This window comes from Orycteropus afer, unplaced genomic scaffold (assembly GCF_000298275.1).
Source record: "Orycteropus afer afer isolate SDZICR_OR568_19922 unplaced genomic scaffold, OryAfe1.0 scaffold00133, whole genome shotgun sequence".
In the NCBI taxonomy this organism is placed as follows: domain Eukaryota; kingdom Metazoa; phylum Chordata; class Mammalia; order Tubulidentata; family Orycteropodidae; genus Orycteropus; species Orycteropus afer.
The window spans coordinates 535,955-551,800 of record NW_006921720.1 but is presented as its reverse complement, the minus strand read 5'-3'; the positions used below and the strand labels follow the sequence as shown (position 1 = coordinate 551,800).

Genomic DNA, 15,846 nt, shown 5'->3' with positions numbered 1-15,846 from the left:
CTACCCCAAAGATTTATCTGTCCCTATTACTCTCAGTTGTACTCTCTTTAGTGCCTTCAGCTAGCTTCTGTTCCCATATCTTTGTGTCAAATACAATTGTATTTATACATCTGCTCAATCATAAATACACTCAAATACACACACATAAACTAATACAGACTTGTATGCATTCCATATTTCAAGAACTATCTTTCCATCTGATACTACTTACTATAATCTACCTAAGTTTTTTCCAACCTCTTCAATTCTTTGTTTCTTTGACTGATTTTTCATGCTCATGATATCACTCCATGTCTCCTTCCTCTTGTATGCCACAGCTCCTGGCATTGAAGAATGTTGCTCAAGGCATATTCCTCAGTCCTCTTCTCTTTCTTTGAATTCTCAGATAGTGTATCCATGTGCTTAGCATCACCTACATGAATGATATTTTTTTTCAAATTCCTCTTGGATTCTTACCCTTCACACACAACCTACAAATATAAGCACTTTTATTAAATGAACAGTCTCATTTAGATTTACTTAGTTATGAGTTTTCACTCATAACTTTACTTAGTTTACTTAGTTTATGAGTTATTTGAATCCAGAAACTATATTTTCTATTTTCTATACTTCATAGTCTCCAGTTCTCCTCAAATAGTACCTTGCAGATAGTGAGCATTCAATAAAAATATATAGAGTGCCTCCCAGATGCTATGTTAAATGCTGAGAAGAAAAAACAATTAAGATAAACTGCACTCATCCAGAGTTCACCAGCATAGATAAAAAAGAGTCAATACCAAGATATTAATAGTACAGTAGATACACGTACAGCATTCTATGAGAATAAAAGGAGAGAGACGATGGACTCTCTCTTCCAACTTCTTGGTTCTCTGTTATAGTTGGTGATAGCTTTATCCATACTCCTTTCTTCTCTGACTTCTTGGTCTGTAAGATTCCCCATCTCTAAACATTTAAGGTGCTCAGCTGCTAGCCAAAAAGTTGGCAGCTCAAATGCATCCAGAATAACCTCAGAATAAAACTCTGACAATCTACTTCCAAGGAACCAGCCATTGAAAACCTGAGGAGGCATAGTTCTACTTTGACACACATGGGGTTGCCACGAGTCAAAATCAACTTGATGCCAATTCATTTCAATCAGATGACTGGTAAGCAAGAAAAATGTTCAGAGACTACCAAAGTTTCGTTTTCCTAATATAACAAGGGGAAAACATTGTCTGTCTTGCCTAAATCATGATTAATATGAGACTTAAATGGGCATTTCACTTGAAAGCAGTTTGTAAATTTTTATTCTTGGTTTAATCTCTGTTTTCTAGCCACCACTTGCTTCCTCACTACATGAGTGACTCAAGCCACAAACACTATGTTCTTTCCTTACAAACCCCTCTCTTTTATAGAACTTACACACCATTTGAATTGATATTTATTTCACATTTCCACCTGTTAGACAAATAATATAACCTTTATAGATCCCCAAGTTACTTTAAGTTGGACTATATAAAGAAGAAGGTGTTATGAGGATTGGAGGAAGACTCATTAACTCACCTAGATTATTATAGTTATGTGGGATCTAGTTTGCCTGCCTTCAGTTTGTACCCTCCAGTCAAATAATTTGACTCTAGTCATATCTCCCCAAAACAACTGTTTTCACATCACACTTATATTTTTAAACATTTCATAAACTTCCCCTGCTGGAAAGATGAATTCTGAATTACTTTGTTACATTTCCAATCTAATGTCCTAGTACTCTCTTGCACAAATTTTCTGGTGTTATGCAACTGCAGGCACCCAGGGAACCTAGGTAATTTCCTCACCTCCCTTTTCCACTTTCTCTCCTACTCTTCCTTAAAAACTCATCTCAAGTCCAATTGTGTTGAAAGAATTTCTAATAAATCTCCTATAGTGAATATGTGCATAAATTTTGTAAATACTTAGAAGGCAAAATCTTTCATTGTTATCAATATTTTAGTGCAAAACTTCTGTTTACTATACTCTATCCTTATCATCTATCATGGTGTCTTTTTCCATAATTTCATTTTTAAAGAAATCCCTGATTATTTATGTCATCCTTTAGACTCTTACCATTATCATCTTCCATAGGTACTCTGTTTCATTTGTCCTACCTCAAATGTCATTTCTGTTAAAATTGAACATATCTCCTTTCCTTCCTATCAAAAACTTTTTAATGATTTTCAGGGCTAAATCCATTCTTATGGACCAAAACTTTCTTGATTCTTTGAAGTTAGTCTAGTTCTAACTTCTTCTATCTCTGAAATATTTTGCAAGTTCATGCCAGATTTATAAGCACATTTTGTATGTATTAACCAAGCAATTTGAAGAAAAAGTTGAAGCCTCGAGTTGCAGTATTGAAAGATCCTGTGGGCAAAATAGTGAATGATGTAGGAAGGATCCAAATAAGATGGAAGGAATATACAGAGTCCCTGCACAAGAAAGAATTGGCCAATGTTCAGTCATTTCAGGAGGTAGCACACGATTAAGAACAAATGGCATTGAAGGAAGAAGTTCAAGCTGCACAGAAGGAATTGGTGAAAAAGAAACCTTCAGGAATTGATGAGCCACTGAGACATTTCAGCACATGAATGCAGCATTGGCTGCACTTACTTATCTATGCCAGGAAATTTAGAAGACAGCTACCTGCCCAAACTACTGGCAGAGATTGGAATTTGTGCCCATTCCTAAGAAAGGTGATCCAACAGAATGTTGAAATTATCAAACAATATCATTAATATCACATTCAAATAAAATTTTGCTGAAGATAATTAAAAAATGGTTGCAACAGCATATTGACAGGGAACTTCCAGAAATGCATGCTGGATTCAGAAGAGGATGTGGAATGAGGGATATCATTGCTGATGTCAGATGACTCTTAGCTGAAAGAAAAGAAAACCAGAAAGATGTCTACTTGTGTTTTATTGACTACGCAAAGGCATTCCACTATGTGGAGCATAACAAATAAGAGTGTCTATCAAATGGATGCATAATCTCATTAAAAAAATTTCTCATTATTCAGCCTATGTATTTCTGAGACCTGCTAAGGTATGACACTATATGTTCTGGTTACCTAGTGCCGCTCTGACAAGAATATACCACAAATGGGATGGCCTTAATGACAGGAGTTTATTCTCTTACAGTTTGGAGGCTTTAAGTTCAAGTTCAAAGTGCCAGGCTTTAGGGCCTGGGTGAAAGCCCCTCAGCCTTGGGCTTCAGCTCTGCCTCCAGCTCCCGGACTACTGAAGCAAGAGGCTTTTCTTCACTCAGATCGCTGCTGGCTGCTGAGGTTGCCAAGCCCAAGGATGACAAGTAACAAGGCACAGTCCCGATATGACCAAATCACATGGCAGGCCATTAATTCAAGCTCATTATAAGTCCCAAGGTCGCCAGAGCATGGCAGGCTGTTGAACAACAACAGGGCTACATGCAGGGTTTAAGGTGCCATAAGATAGAGACCATCCCCCAAGGTTTCTACTTATAGAGAGGAAGCAGGCCACATTCCCTAAGGCAGCTACTCAGCTCCTCACAGTAGATTCCACCATGGAGTTGATTACCAGTCTCATTATGGGGAATACTATATCCAGTTGCCCAGCCACTCAACCAGGCCCAGCCAAGTTGACACACAAACTGAACTTGTTAAGTGCCGTCGAGTCGACTCATAACGACCCCAGGGAACAGCAGAATGAAACACCGCCCGATCCTGCTCCAGCTCCATGATCCCTGCTATACTTGAGCCCGTTGTCGCAGCCACTGTGTCAATCCATCTCGTTGAAGGCCTTCCCCTCTTTCATCACCCTCCACCTTATCAAGCATGACATCTTTCTTTCAGGAATATTCTACTACAACTGAAAAGTCTTATCAGTCAAGCCAGTTTCTATAATTTCTCAGTAAACTAATTCCATATTCAAACTTTCATTTATCATAATATCTATAGTGTTCAAGAATGCAAGTGTTATATTACATTGGTTTATTATTACTTTACAAACCACCTTCAACTGTTTCATGCACATGTTTCTATCCAATTAAACCATAGGTTCTTGAAAAACTGGAAACCTTTCTTTTAAATGTCTTGTATTTTTCATAGTAGCTAGCATAGGCTGGTGTGAGATGAATAGTCAGCTAATGATAACTGAATTGAATTAACATAGAGTTACAGGACATACATAATTAGTTCCAAATTATTCATATAACTGCATCACATCTTCAGACAGAGAGTGGATGTACACAGTGTTGCACACAAAGTTTGTGCTCAATGATCATATAAACTTAATAATTAAAATAACTGAAATGTGTCCTCTTCAATTCATGTTCTCTACATAAAACAGGATTTTCGAGCATTAAATAGTCTCCAATTTTAACAGGTGGAGTGAGGATAGAATATACTTTTTAAAAAACAGTTTTTCTTTTTTTTCCAGGTTGCATTTTGAATTATTTGAGGGCAAAATGCTACTTTGATATAAAGGGAAATTTAGCAAGGCTTTTGGTTATATAAATGTATTATAATATCTAGGAGAAAACTGTTTTGCATACTAATATATATATACATGTATATTAAAAACTATCTTCCTTTCTTCATGAACTTACATCTCTGTAGCTCAGGAATTCTCACTGTCTTTAAACTTAAAGCTGGGCTGTTAACTGCACAGGAGTATGATGACATAGGCTCTTTTATTTTTCTGCTTAGCTTTGGCATATTAGTAATGGTAGGGCTGGAGAGCTGAGCACCACTGGTAATCCAATGGTTAAGAGCCCAACTGGTAACTAAAAGGTAGGTGGTTCAAACGCATTAGCAACTCCATGGAAGAAAGATGTGTGGAGAAAGATTTAGCAGTCTGCTTTCATAAAAATGTACAGCCTTGGAAATCCTATCAGTAGAGTTAATAAACTAATTCCATTTTTAGTTATAGACTGTTTAATTTTTCATATAGGATCATTATGAGTCAGTATCAACTAAACAGCAGTAGGTTTTGGGGCAGGTGGTGTTAGATGGGCATAACACTTAATGGGAATGATCTGGTTAAAGATTCATGAAGTTAATCACAAGAGGACAAATACATAGGATCCAACTTATGTGAAAAGAAAAGAAAGAAAGGTACTTGTACTGAGGAGATAAATTATTCCATCAAACATGGCAAGAAACTAAGTAGCAAGAGACCAAGAACTACTCAGCAAGAGACCAAGAGTCTTCTCTTATGGAGCCTGAGGGCAGCTGCATCTAGTATTGAGTTGAATCATTTCTGCCTGTGTCTGGCATTTTCCAAAGTACTGCTGTATGGTAAATCCTAGATTTAGGTATGCTCAGAGTCAAAAAGGTAGCTTGTGTCCACACCTGGAGGAGCAATTTACAGGTGGAGGAACGGCATCCTGGGTGAGGGAATTCACTCTACCGGCAAGAGACAATTCCTACAGTAGTGCGACAAAGGTAAGTGTCCTTGAGACTCCCGGAAATACATGAAAAAAGAAACCTAGCAAGGAGTTCCTGCTGTCAGGCATGCTGTGACTTACACAAGGGTTGTTGGCATTAAAAGCTAAAGGCTGAGTTTTGCAACATTTTAGTTAAAGAGAAGTGCTTTAAAGGTACAATTTTTATAGCTTATATGCTTCTTCTACCAACCCACATCTCCTCATCACTCTTCCCCCACAACCGCCCACCTGCTAGCCAATGGTAGGCTTCAAAACAAATAGCAAAAGATGTTTTAAAAATAAGCCAGAAGTGGAAGGAAGCCTTTCACTACAAAGAAACTACTCCTAAAGACGAGGGGAAAAAAACTGTTTATGAACAAAGTTGTAAGCAACTTTTTCAAAAATGAAAATTGGTTGAGCAGTTTCTCGATAACTTATTGCTACACTGCAAGTATATAGAAAAGCTATAATTGTTAAGATGGAGAAATAAGAGCTAATATATTCCATTATTTATGCAAGAGCTATACACAATGGGAAATCAAAACAGTGGTATTGACAGTAAATAAATTACATATATCTTATTAAGATCGACCCCTGTCTTTCTTCAAAATTCACCCTACTTCCCACATTACACAGATTCAAACTGTGTGTTCAGTATTGCAGAGTCTACGAATCTATAAAAGCTTTCATAGTGATTCAGTAATCACAATAAAATTCATTATTTGATGAAAGATCTTTGATTTAATACTAACTTAAATATAAAATATTCTAAACCTTGCTACTTCTGTTTAGAACAATATTATTTATTCTTACCACAAAATATGTAGATATTAGTGTTGATGGTAGAAATGTTCTTCTGTGAATTGCAATAAACCTAGTTCTATAATATAGTCACTGCAATTTTAATATAATTTTTGTTTCACCTATCCAGTGATCATGAAATGGATGTTCAATAATCAAATATTCTGGTTAACACACGATGTTGTACATGGGTTACTAATTATAAAAGAGTTAGAACACAATGAGTAGTTAATTCCTTAATTATAAATAATTTAGTATTTCCTTAATTCAGATAGTGCTTCAGGAGCTTGTAGTGTGAATATGAATACCCTTATAAATGTATAGAAATCCTGCCTAATACACCAGTTACAGAGGCTTTCCTCTAGTTTGACTATTCTGACTTATTTCATCAGTCATCACAATCCTTGACTGAGAAAGTCACAGAGTCCTTTTTTATGTATCCTGCAACTCTGCCACAATTATTGCTACAAAAATGTTAGAATAAGTAATCATAGTGATTAAGCCATCGTGATTTATGAAATTTAAGAACACTTTTTTTCCCTTGATATCCAGTATTTTTGGACAGATTCACAATGATATAAAACTGAATCATAATTTATATTTGAAATCACTTTTCTTCAACATTATAATACAGGTCTAATTTACACGCAATATTGTCACTGAAATGCTAATACTGCCAATGACGATTTTTGCCAAATGGTAATGTGAGGGCTGTGGGAATTTTGTTGCCAAAAGAACTATCAACTAGATCACTCTATTTTCTAGATTTCATAATATTCCATAAACTATTCATAGATTCTCCCATATCACATTTTCATATCAACCTTCTTCCCTATTGTATGTTTAGTGCCAAATCTGCAAATGAAACTGGCTGAAATGATTCTGCTTAAACTGCTTAGATGAATTATGCTAAAGCATATGGAAATGGTATATTCAGATTCTGAGTCAAGGCTAGGAGATTCCTTCTGTTGCTTGAGAAAGCAGTCTGTATGTTCAAATGGATAAAAAGAATAATTAAGAAATATACCATCTGACTACAGACAGCAATAGAAGTTTTTTTTTAACTCTTTATTTTGGTTTAGGTGAAAGTTTACAGAGCAAACTAGCTTTCCAATCAACAATTCATATTTTGTTTTGTGATACTGATTGCAGTCCCCACAATGTAACAGCATTCTTCCCACAGACTCCCTGTGTTCCCCATTTCCATTTGTCCTTTCCTGCCTCTTCTGCCTTGTGAGCTCTGTTTTTGAGCAAAAGCTGTTCCTTTAGTCTTACCTGGCTGATAGTTCTGCGAATTACATTCCTTCCTGATATTATTGTTACTTTTTAGGCCTGTCTATTGTTTGGTTAGGTGGGAGCTCTGGTACCATAGTGCCTAAGGCACTTGACTGCTAACCAGAAGGGTGGTGGTTCAAACCCACAAGCCACTCCTCAGAAGGAAGATGGGGCAATCTACTTCCGTAGTGATACTGCCACGGAAACCCAAGGAGGGTCTCTATGAGTCGGGTCCAACTCGACGACATATAACAACAACAACAACAACAACAACATTGTTTGGCTGAAAGTTGATCCCTGGGGATGGTTTCTGTTCCACGCTTACAGGGTGTCTCAGGGTAACAGTCTGAGGGTGTCCACATGTCTATCAGACCAGTAAGTCTGATCTTTTTTGTGATTTTGAATTTTGTTCTACTTTTTTTTCTTTCCCACTTTGTTCAGGACCTCGTATTGTGATTCTGATCAGAGTGGTCATTAGTGGGAGCTAGGCATCATCTAGTTATTCCAGTCTCCAGGGAGTGGAGGCTGTGGTTCATGTAGTCCATTAGTACTTTGGTCTAATTTTTTCTCCAAATCTTTGATTTTCTTCATACTTCTTTGCTCCACCACAATGAGAAACCAATCTTAGATGACTGTTCGCAAGGTTTGAAGACCCCAGTCACTAGTCACTGAAGTAGGATGTAGAATATTTTCTTTTTGGACTATGTTATGCCCATTGACCTAGTTGTCCCACTATACTGTGATAATAAGTCCCAAAGCCCAATCAGTCATTCCCTCAAGGTATTTGGTTACGACTAATAAGTTTTTAGAACTTTGCCTCCCATATGATCTATAAACCAAACCAAACCCACTGCCATTGAATCGGTTCAGATTCATAGAGACCCTATAGGATACAGTAGAACTGTCCTATAGGTTTCCAGGGTATAAATATTTATGGAAGCAGACTGCCTTATCTTTTTCCCATGGAGGAGCTGGCAGGTCCTAACCGCCAACCTTTTGGTTAACAGCCCAGTGCTATAACCATCAGAGCTCCTAAGTTCTCCATATAGCCATGGATATATTTGTGGCACATACGAATACTAATGTAGAAATACCCTTTATCATACTACATATAGGAAGTGTAATGGTTCAGGCATTTGGAGGCTAACCAGAAGATCAGTAGTTTAAACCTATCAGCTGCTTCACAGGAAAAAGATAGAGCATTTATCTCCATAAAGATTTACAGCCTTGGAAACCCAATGAGGGTCACTATGAGTGGAATCAATTTGATGGCAGTGAGTTTGGTTTTTTTCAATAAATACCACATATATTCTTGGCTGTCTTCCCACATCTGTTCAGCTTGCAGGTCTATTTATATGTGTACCCACAGATTATTGTTTGTTATTCCTGTCATTGCAGGATTGTGTATGTAATAGTTTTTACCTTTGTTGTCTTTTATCCTTATGCAACTAGCAGTGTCTTCATTTGCCTTGGTCATGTTCTACTCACCTATTTCTTAACTTGACTCAAGTTATTACGTGTCTACTCTCTAGTTAGTGATTTTCCTTCACTTCCCCTCCCAACCCTGGTAACCACCAAAGAATGTTTCTTTCTTTTTATAAACCTTGTCTCAATATTTACAATACTGGTCTCATACAATAGTGGTCTTTGTGATTTATTTCACTCAGCATGTTATGAGGTGTTACAGGTTCCTACATGAGGTGTTATTCAAATTCTTCCTTATTCTTTAAAGTTGCATAGTATTCCATTGTGTGTATATATCATAGTTTGTTTATCCTTTCATCATTCACGGGCACTTAGGTTGTTTCTTTCTCTTTGCTATCGTGAATAATTCTGAAATGCATATGAGTCTGCATATTATCTATTTGTGTCATGGCTCTGATTTCTCTAGGATATATACCTAGTAGTGGGATTCCTGGATCACATGGTGTTTTTATTTGCAACCTTTTAAGGAAGTATCATACCATTTTCCACAATGGTTACACCATTTTCCACAATGGTTATACCATTTTACAGTCCCATCAGCAGTACATTAGGATTATAGTCTCTCTGCACACTCACCAGCACTTGCTGTTTTATGTTTTTTTTAATCTTTGCTATTAATGCTGGAATAAGATGATATCTCATGGTTGTTTTGATTTGCAGCTCTTTCAACCATAGCAAATATTTTGAGGATGGTGCAGGACTAGGCAGTGTTTTGTTCTGTTGCACGTAGGGTCTCTATGAATCAGAGCTGACTTGATGGACCTATCCACAAAAATAACAAATGGTTAATGATCACATCACAAGCATTTCTCCATGTTTTTTTTGCCACATGAACGTCTTCTTTGGTGAAGTGTCTGTCCATGTCCTCTGTCCATTTTTTTTTTGTTCCAATTGAATTGTTTATCTTTTTGTTGTTGAGGTGTTGAAGTTTTCCGTAAATTTTAGGTATTAGTCCTTTGTCAGATGTGTTGTTTCCAAAAATTTTTTGTAGTCTATAGCTTCTTTTTTTACTCTTTTGGAGAAGTCTTTCAAAGCATTTAAGTGTTTAACTTTTAGGAGGTCACAGACATCTAGTATAAGTTTGCAATAAAGATTTCTTAATCAATTGATCCACTACCACAAACTCTGCTACAAGTATGAATGTTATTTAAATGTTTACTTTGGAATGATTTCACTATATTTCCTCTTCAGGATGCATGGCTTACTTATTGCTCTCTGAGAAATGACACAGAGGGACATGCACACACAAGCCTATTATTCTATTTACATAGCTGTAGTTACGTTCACATAGGCCTAAAAGAAAAAGATTTTTTTTTTTTTTTGAATTTACAGAAAACATTTTTATATCTAAGATGTAATCAACATATGTATGCGCATATGTGCATACACACATATGTATATATGAACACACACACCCATGAGTTTATGTATTGCATGTGATTGTACAATTTAATTTATTGAGGGCAATCTATTTTCACTTCCCAAGGGGCTCCCTGCCCCTTCTCTCCCTCCCTTGAACTCTGTGTAACCCACAGTCAGTGCATACTGCATTAACAAGAAGCAACTTATGGAAGTTCTCACATGACTCTGGGCCTGCTGCTTTCATGACTGATGTATTCTGTCCAAATGATAATAACTATCCAGTAAGTGAGCAAATTCAACAATACTCAAGGGAAAGCAAATGGATTATGGGACTAAGAACATGGAATAAAATATTAGAGGATGTGAAAATCAAATTAACCTCAAAGAGTATTAAATAAAATTCAAAATGTTTGTTTAAAAGGATTACAGAGTCCAAAAAAAAAAGTCTACTAAAGAAATTAAGTGAAGACTTTCAGAGATTACGAAAAAAAGACTACAGAAGAAAAAAATTAAGAGAGAAACATCAAAAATAAAGAATAAAATGTTCTACAATAAAGGTTAGAAATGAAAACAGTTTTACAAGAAGAAAGAGCTAAAAGCTCACTGAGAAAAAATTCATATTACAAGGCACAAAGGGGTGAGCTCTATTACAATATGATGTAATATCTTGTAATAGATATATTGTAATAATATAATTACAATATAATATATTATAATAATACATTACAAATGTACTATAAAAACTCCAGTTTATTTGATTATGTAAAAATCACAAGCATTTCTATAGTTAAAGTCATTATAAATAAAGTTACAGAAAGAGCACTAGTGAATTAGTAAGAAAACAATGACAATAAAAAGAAAGAAGTTGACTAAAAATAACAAGAAGTGCCAAGAAAAATTCTAAATCACTATTGAACAAATAAAATAATTCTCATGTTAGTAATCTGGAAAAGGAAATTAGAACAATAATATATGAAAATACCTTAGCAAACATTCTTAATTTTTAAGTGTTTAGATAAAGTATTTTAATTGATATTATTCAGTGTTGGCAAGTATATATCAGAAAGGACAGTTCTCAAAATCTATGGAGGGCAATTTGACAGTATTAATCCTTAAAAAATGCAAAAAAATAAAAAAGCAAATGTTCATTTCTGTGATCCAGAATGCCACTACTAAGAATACGTCCATGATAAAATTTGTACAGAGGTGATCACTGCAGCACTTCCTCCAATAAATATGTTAATCTACAAAAAAAATCATAAACAGTGTTTAGCATATAGTATCAATATCTATAATGTTACCACCATCTGGATAATCATTATTACAAACTTTAATAAACAGACATGTAAGAAAATGTGTGTTATATTGCAAAGTCCAGGAGCTCTGGTGGTGTAGTACCTAAGACATTTGACTGCTAACCAGCAGGCTGGCAGTTCAAACCCACCAGTCACTTCTTGGAAGGAAGATTGAGCAATCTACTTCCTTAGAGATACCACCTTGGAAACTCCAGGAGAGGTCGCTATGAATTGAATTAGCTTGATGGCAGTGAGTATGGTTTGGTGTATATATATATATATATATATGTATGTATATATCTACACACACACACACACACACACACATTTATGGGTATGTGCAAAATGCACTTCGAAATATAGATAGATTTAGATATAACAATATACAGTTATAAGACATAGCTATGTAGAGATATAACATAGATAGATAGATAGATAGATAGATAAAAGAGATATATCAATATATCAACATTTAAAGATATGTGTTGTTAGGTGCTTTTGAGTTGGTTCACACTCATAGCAACGCTTTACAAGCATGATGTTCTTCTCCAAGGACTGGAACCTCCTGACACATCCTGACACGTCATACAAGGTACGTAAGACAAAGGCTTACCTCCTTCCCTTTCCAGGAGCATTCTGTATGTACTTCTTCCAAGACAGATTTGTTTGTTCTTTTGGTGGTCCATAATATGTTCAGTATTCCTTACCAACACCATAGTTCAAAGGCATCACTTCATTCTTCCTTATTCATTTCCCAGCATTCACATGCATAGGAGGCAACTGAAAATACCATGGCTTGGAACAGGTGCACCTTAATTCTCAAAGTGACACCTGTGCTTCTTTTTTAACATGTTAAAGGGGTCTTTTGCAACAGATTTGACCAATGCAATACATCACTTGATTTCTTGACTGTTGCTGTTATGGGAATGAAATGTGCATCCAAATAAAATGAAATCACTGACAACTTCAATCTTTCATCCATTTGTCATGATGTTGCTTATTGGTTCAGTTGTGTGGACTTTTGTTTTCTTTGTGTTAAGTTGTAGTTTATACTGAAGGCTGTCTGTAGTCTTTGGTCTTCCACAGTAAGTGCTTTGAGTTCTCATCCATTTCAGCAAGCAACATTATATCATCTGCATGTTGCAGATTGTTAATGAACCTTCCTCCAATCTTGATACTGTGTTCTTCTTCATAGAATCCAGTTTATCAAATAATTTGCTTGGCATACATGTTGAGTAAATATGGTGAAATGATACAACCTTGATGCACACATTTTCTCATTTTACACCAGGCAGTATCCCTTTGTTCTGGTCAAATGACTTCTTCTGATTCTATGCACTGTTTCGTCATGAGAACAGCTGTCAGGGATTCTCATTCTTCAAAATGTTATTCGTAATCAGTTGTAATCTATACAGTTGGATTATTTTGCATAGTCAATAAAACACAAGTAAACATCTTTCTCTTATTCTCTGCTTTCAAGAAAGATTCATCTGATATCAGCAAAGATATCTGTCATTCCACATCCTCTCCTTCATCCAGCTTAAATTTCTAGCAGTTCCCTGGCAGTGTACTGCTGCAACTGCTTTTGAATTATCTTCAGCAAAATTTTAGTTGAGTGTGATATTAATGATATCACTTGATAATTTTCACATCCTACTGGATCACGATCACCTTTCTTTGCAATGGGCACAAATATGGAACTCGTTCAGTCAGTTGGCAAGGCTGCGGTCTTCCACACTTCTGGGCATAAATGAGTGAGTACTGCCGAAACTGCATGTTTGTTGAAACACCTCAATCGTTATTCCACCCATTCTTGAAGCCTCTGTTTTTCCCCAATGACTTCAGTGCAGTTTGGACATCTCCCTTCAATACCATCGGGTTTTCAACATATGCTTCTTCCTGAAATGGTTTAACATTGACCAATTCCTTTTGGTACAGTTACTCTATGTATTCTTTCCATCTTCTTTTGATAATTCCTGCATATTTTAATATTTTACCCATAGAATCCTTCAATATTTCAACTAGACCCTTGAAGTTCCCCCCCCCCCCAGTTCCTTCAGCTTGAGAAATGTAAGCATGTTCTACCTTTTTGGCTTTCTAATTCTAGGTCTTTATATATGTCATTATAATACTTTACTTTGTCTCCTCAAACCAGCCTTTGAAATTTTCAGCTTTTACATCATCATTTCTCCTGATCAATTTAGCTATTTTCAGTTCAAGGACAAGTTTCAGAGTCTCTTCTAACACCATTTTGGTCTTTTCTGTTTAATAACTTTTTTTTTTTTAAAGAAGGTTCTATTTATTTATTTTTTTAATTGTGCTTTGGGTGCAAATTTACAAAGCAAATTTTATTTATATTCAACAGTTCATGCACATTTGAGTTCACAGCCCCATCTCTTTAATGACCTTATGCGTTCTTCATGTAGTATGTTCTTGATGGCATCCAACATCTGGCTTTGGTCATTAGTGTTCAGTTCAGAATTTTTGATATGGTCCCTAAATTCATACAGATTTTTGACATGGTCTCTAAATTCAGGTGGGATATATTCAAGGTCATACTTTGGCTCTCCTGGACTTGCCTTAATTTTATTCAGATTTAACTTAAACTTGCATATGAGCCTTGTTCTGACTGATGATGCTGCGCTGCTCCACCCCTGCTTTTATAAATGTAGTCAGCTTGATTCCTGTGTACTCTGTCTGGTGAGTTTCAAGCATATAGGTGTCTATGTTGTTGAAAAGGGTATTTTCAATGAATAAGTTGTTGATCTTGCAAAATTCTATCATGAGATTTCGAGTGCCATTTCTATCATCAATGCCATGTTTTCCAACTACTGATCCTTCTCTGATTCCATTTTTGCATTCCAATCACCAGTAATTATCAATTCATCTTGATTGTATGTTTGATCAATTTCAGACTGCAAAACTTCATAAAAATTTTCAATGTTTTCATCTTTGGTCTTAGTGATTGTTGTGTAAATTTGTGTAACACTTTGTTAACTGGTCTTCTTTGTAGGTTATGTATATTATCCTGTCACTAACAGGGTTGCACCATGCCTATGGCATTTGACTGCTAACCAGGAAATTGGTGGTTCAAATCCACCACCCACTCTGTGGAAGGGAGATAGAGCAATCTACTTCTGTAAAGATTTACCACCTCAGAAAACTAATGGGGGTTGCTATGAGTCAGAATTGACTTGATGGCAGTGGGTTTTGTGTTTGTTTGGTTTGATTTGGTTTAGTTGGGTCGTACTTTAGGATAGATCTTGAAATGTTCTTTGTAAGAATCAATGTGATGATGTTTCTTTTCAATTTTTCATTCCCAGAATAATGTTGTTGTTGTTGTTGTTGTTGTTATGTGCCATTGAGTCGTACCGGACTCAGAGCGACCCCTCCTTGGGTTGCTGAGGCAGTATCACTACAGAAGTAGATTGCCCAACTTTCCTTCCAAGGAGTGGCTGAGGGGTTTGAACTGCCAGCCTTCTGGTTAGCAGGCAAGTGCCTTAGGCATTATATTACCAGAGCTTCCCCCAGAATAATAGACCATATAATTCTCTGATTCAAAATAGCCAATACCAGATGATTTCAGTTCACTAATGCCTAGGATATCTATCGTCAAGAAGTCCATTTAATTTTTGACAATTTCAATTTTTTGTGGATTCATACTTAATACATTCCATGTTCTGATTATTAATTTCAATTTTTGCTAGACTCATACTTAGTACATTCCATGCTCTGATTATTGATTAATGTTTTCTCATTTTGAATGATGCTACATAAGCAAATGAAGGTCCCTATAGCTTTACTCTGTCCATTTCATTAAGGTCAACTCTCCTTTCATGAGGCAACACTTCCCCAGTTGTATTTTGTATTTATGCTACCTGAGGGGTTCCTCTTCCAGCACTATATCAGACAATGTTCTTCAGCTACTCATAAGATTTTCATTGGACAATTATTTCAGAATAAATCACCAGGGCCTTCTTCATAGTCTGTCTTAGAAAGAAAACTCTACTAAATCCTGACTACCATGTGGAACAATACTGGTATTTGAAATACCAAGATCATAGCTTCTATAATCACAGCAACATAGAAACTAACACAGTGCAAAAACTGACATACAAGAGGTGGATACGTATAATTCACATTAAAAAAAACAACAACTTCAAACTCATTCCCATCAAATCAATTAGACTCACAGCAACCCTCCTTGGGTTTCCGA

General features: G+C 36.0%; 1 protein-coding gene across 1 annotated transcript in view; it reads right to left on the bottom strand.

The window, feature by feature from the left end:
• The window catches only part of ADGRB3 (adhesion G protein-coupled receptor B3), a 1,013,812-nt gene that overhangs the window by 863,657 nt on the left and 134,309 nt on the right, over nucleotides 1-15,846 (bottom strand). The gene's annotated exons all lie outside the window — the stretch shown is intronic.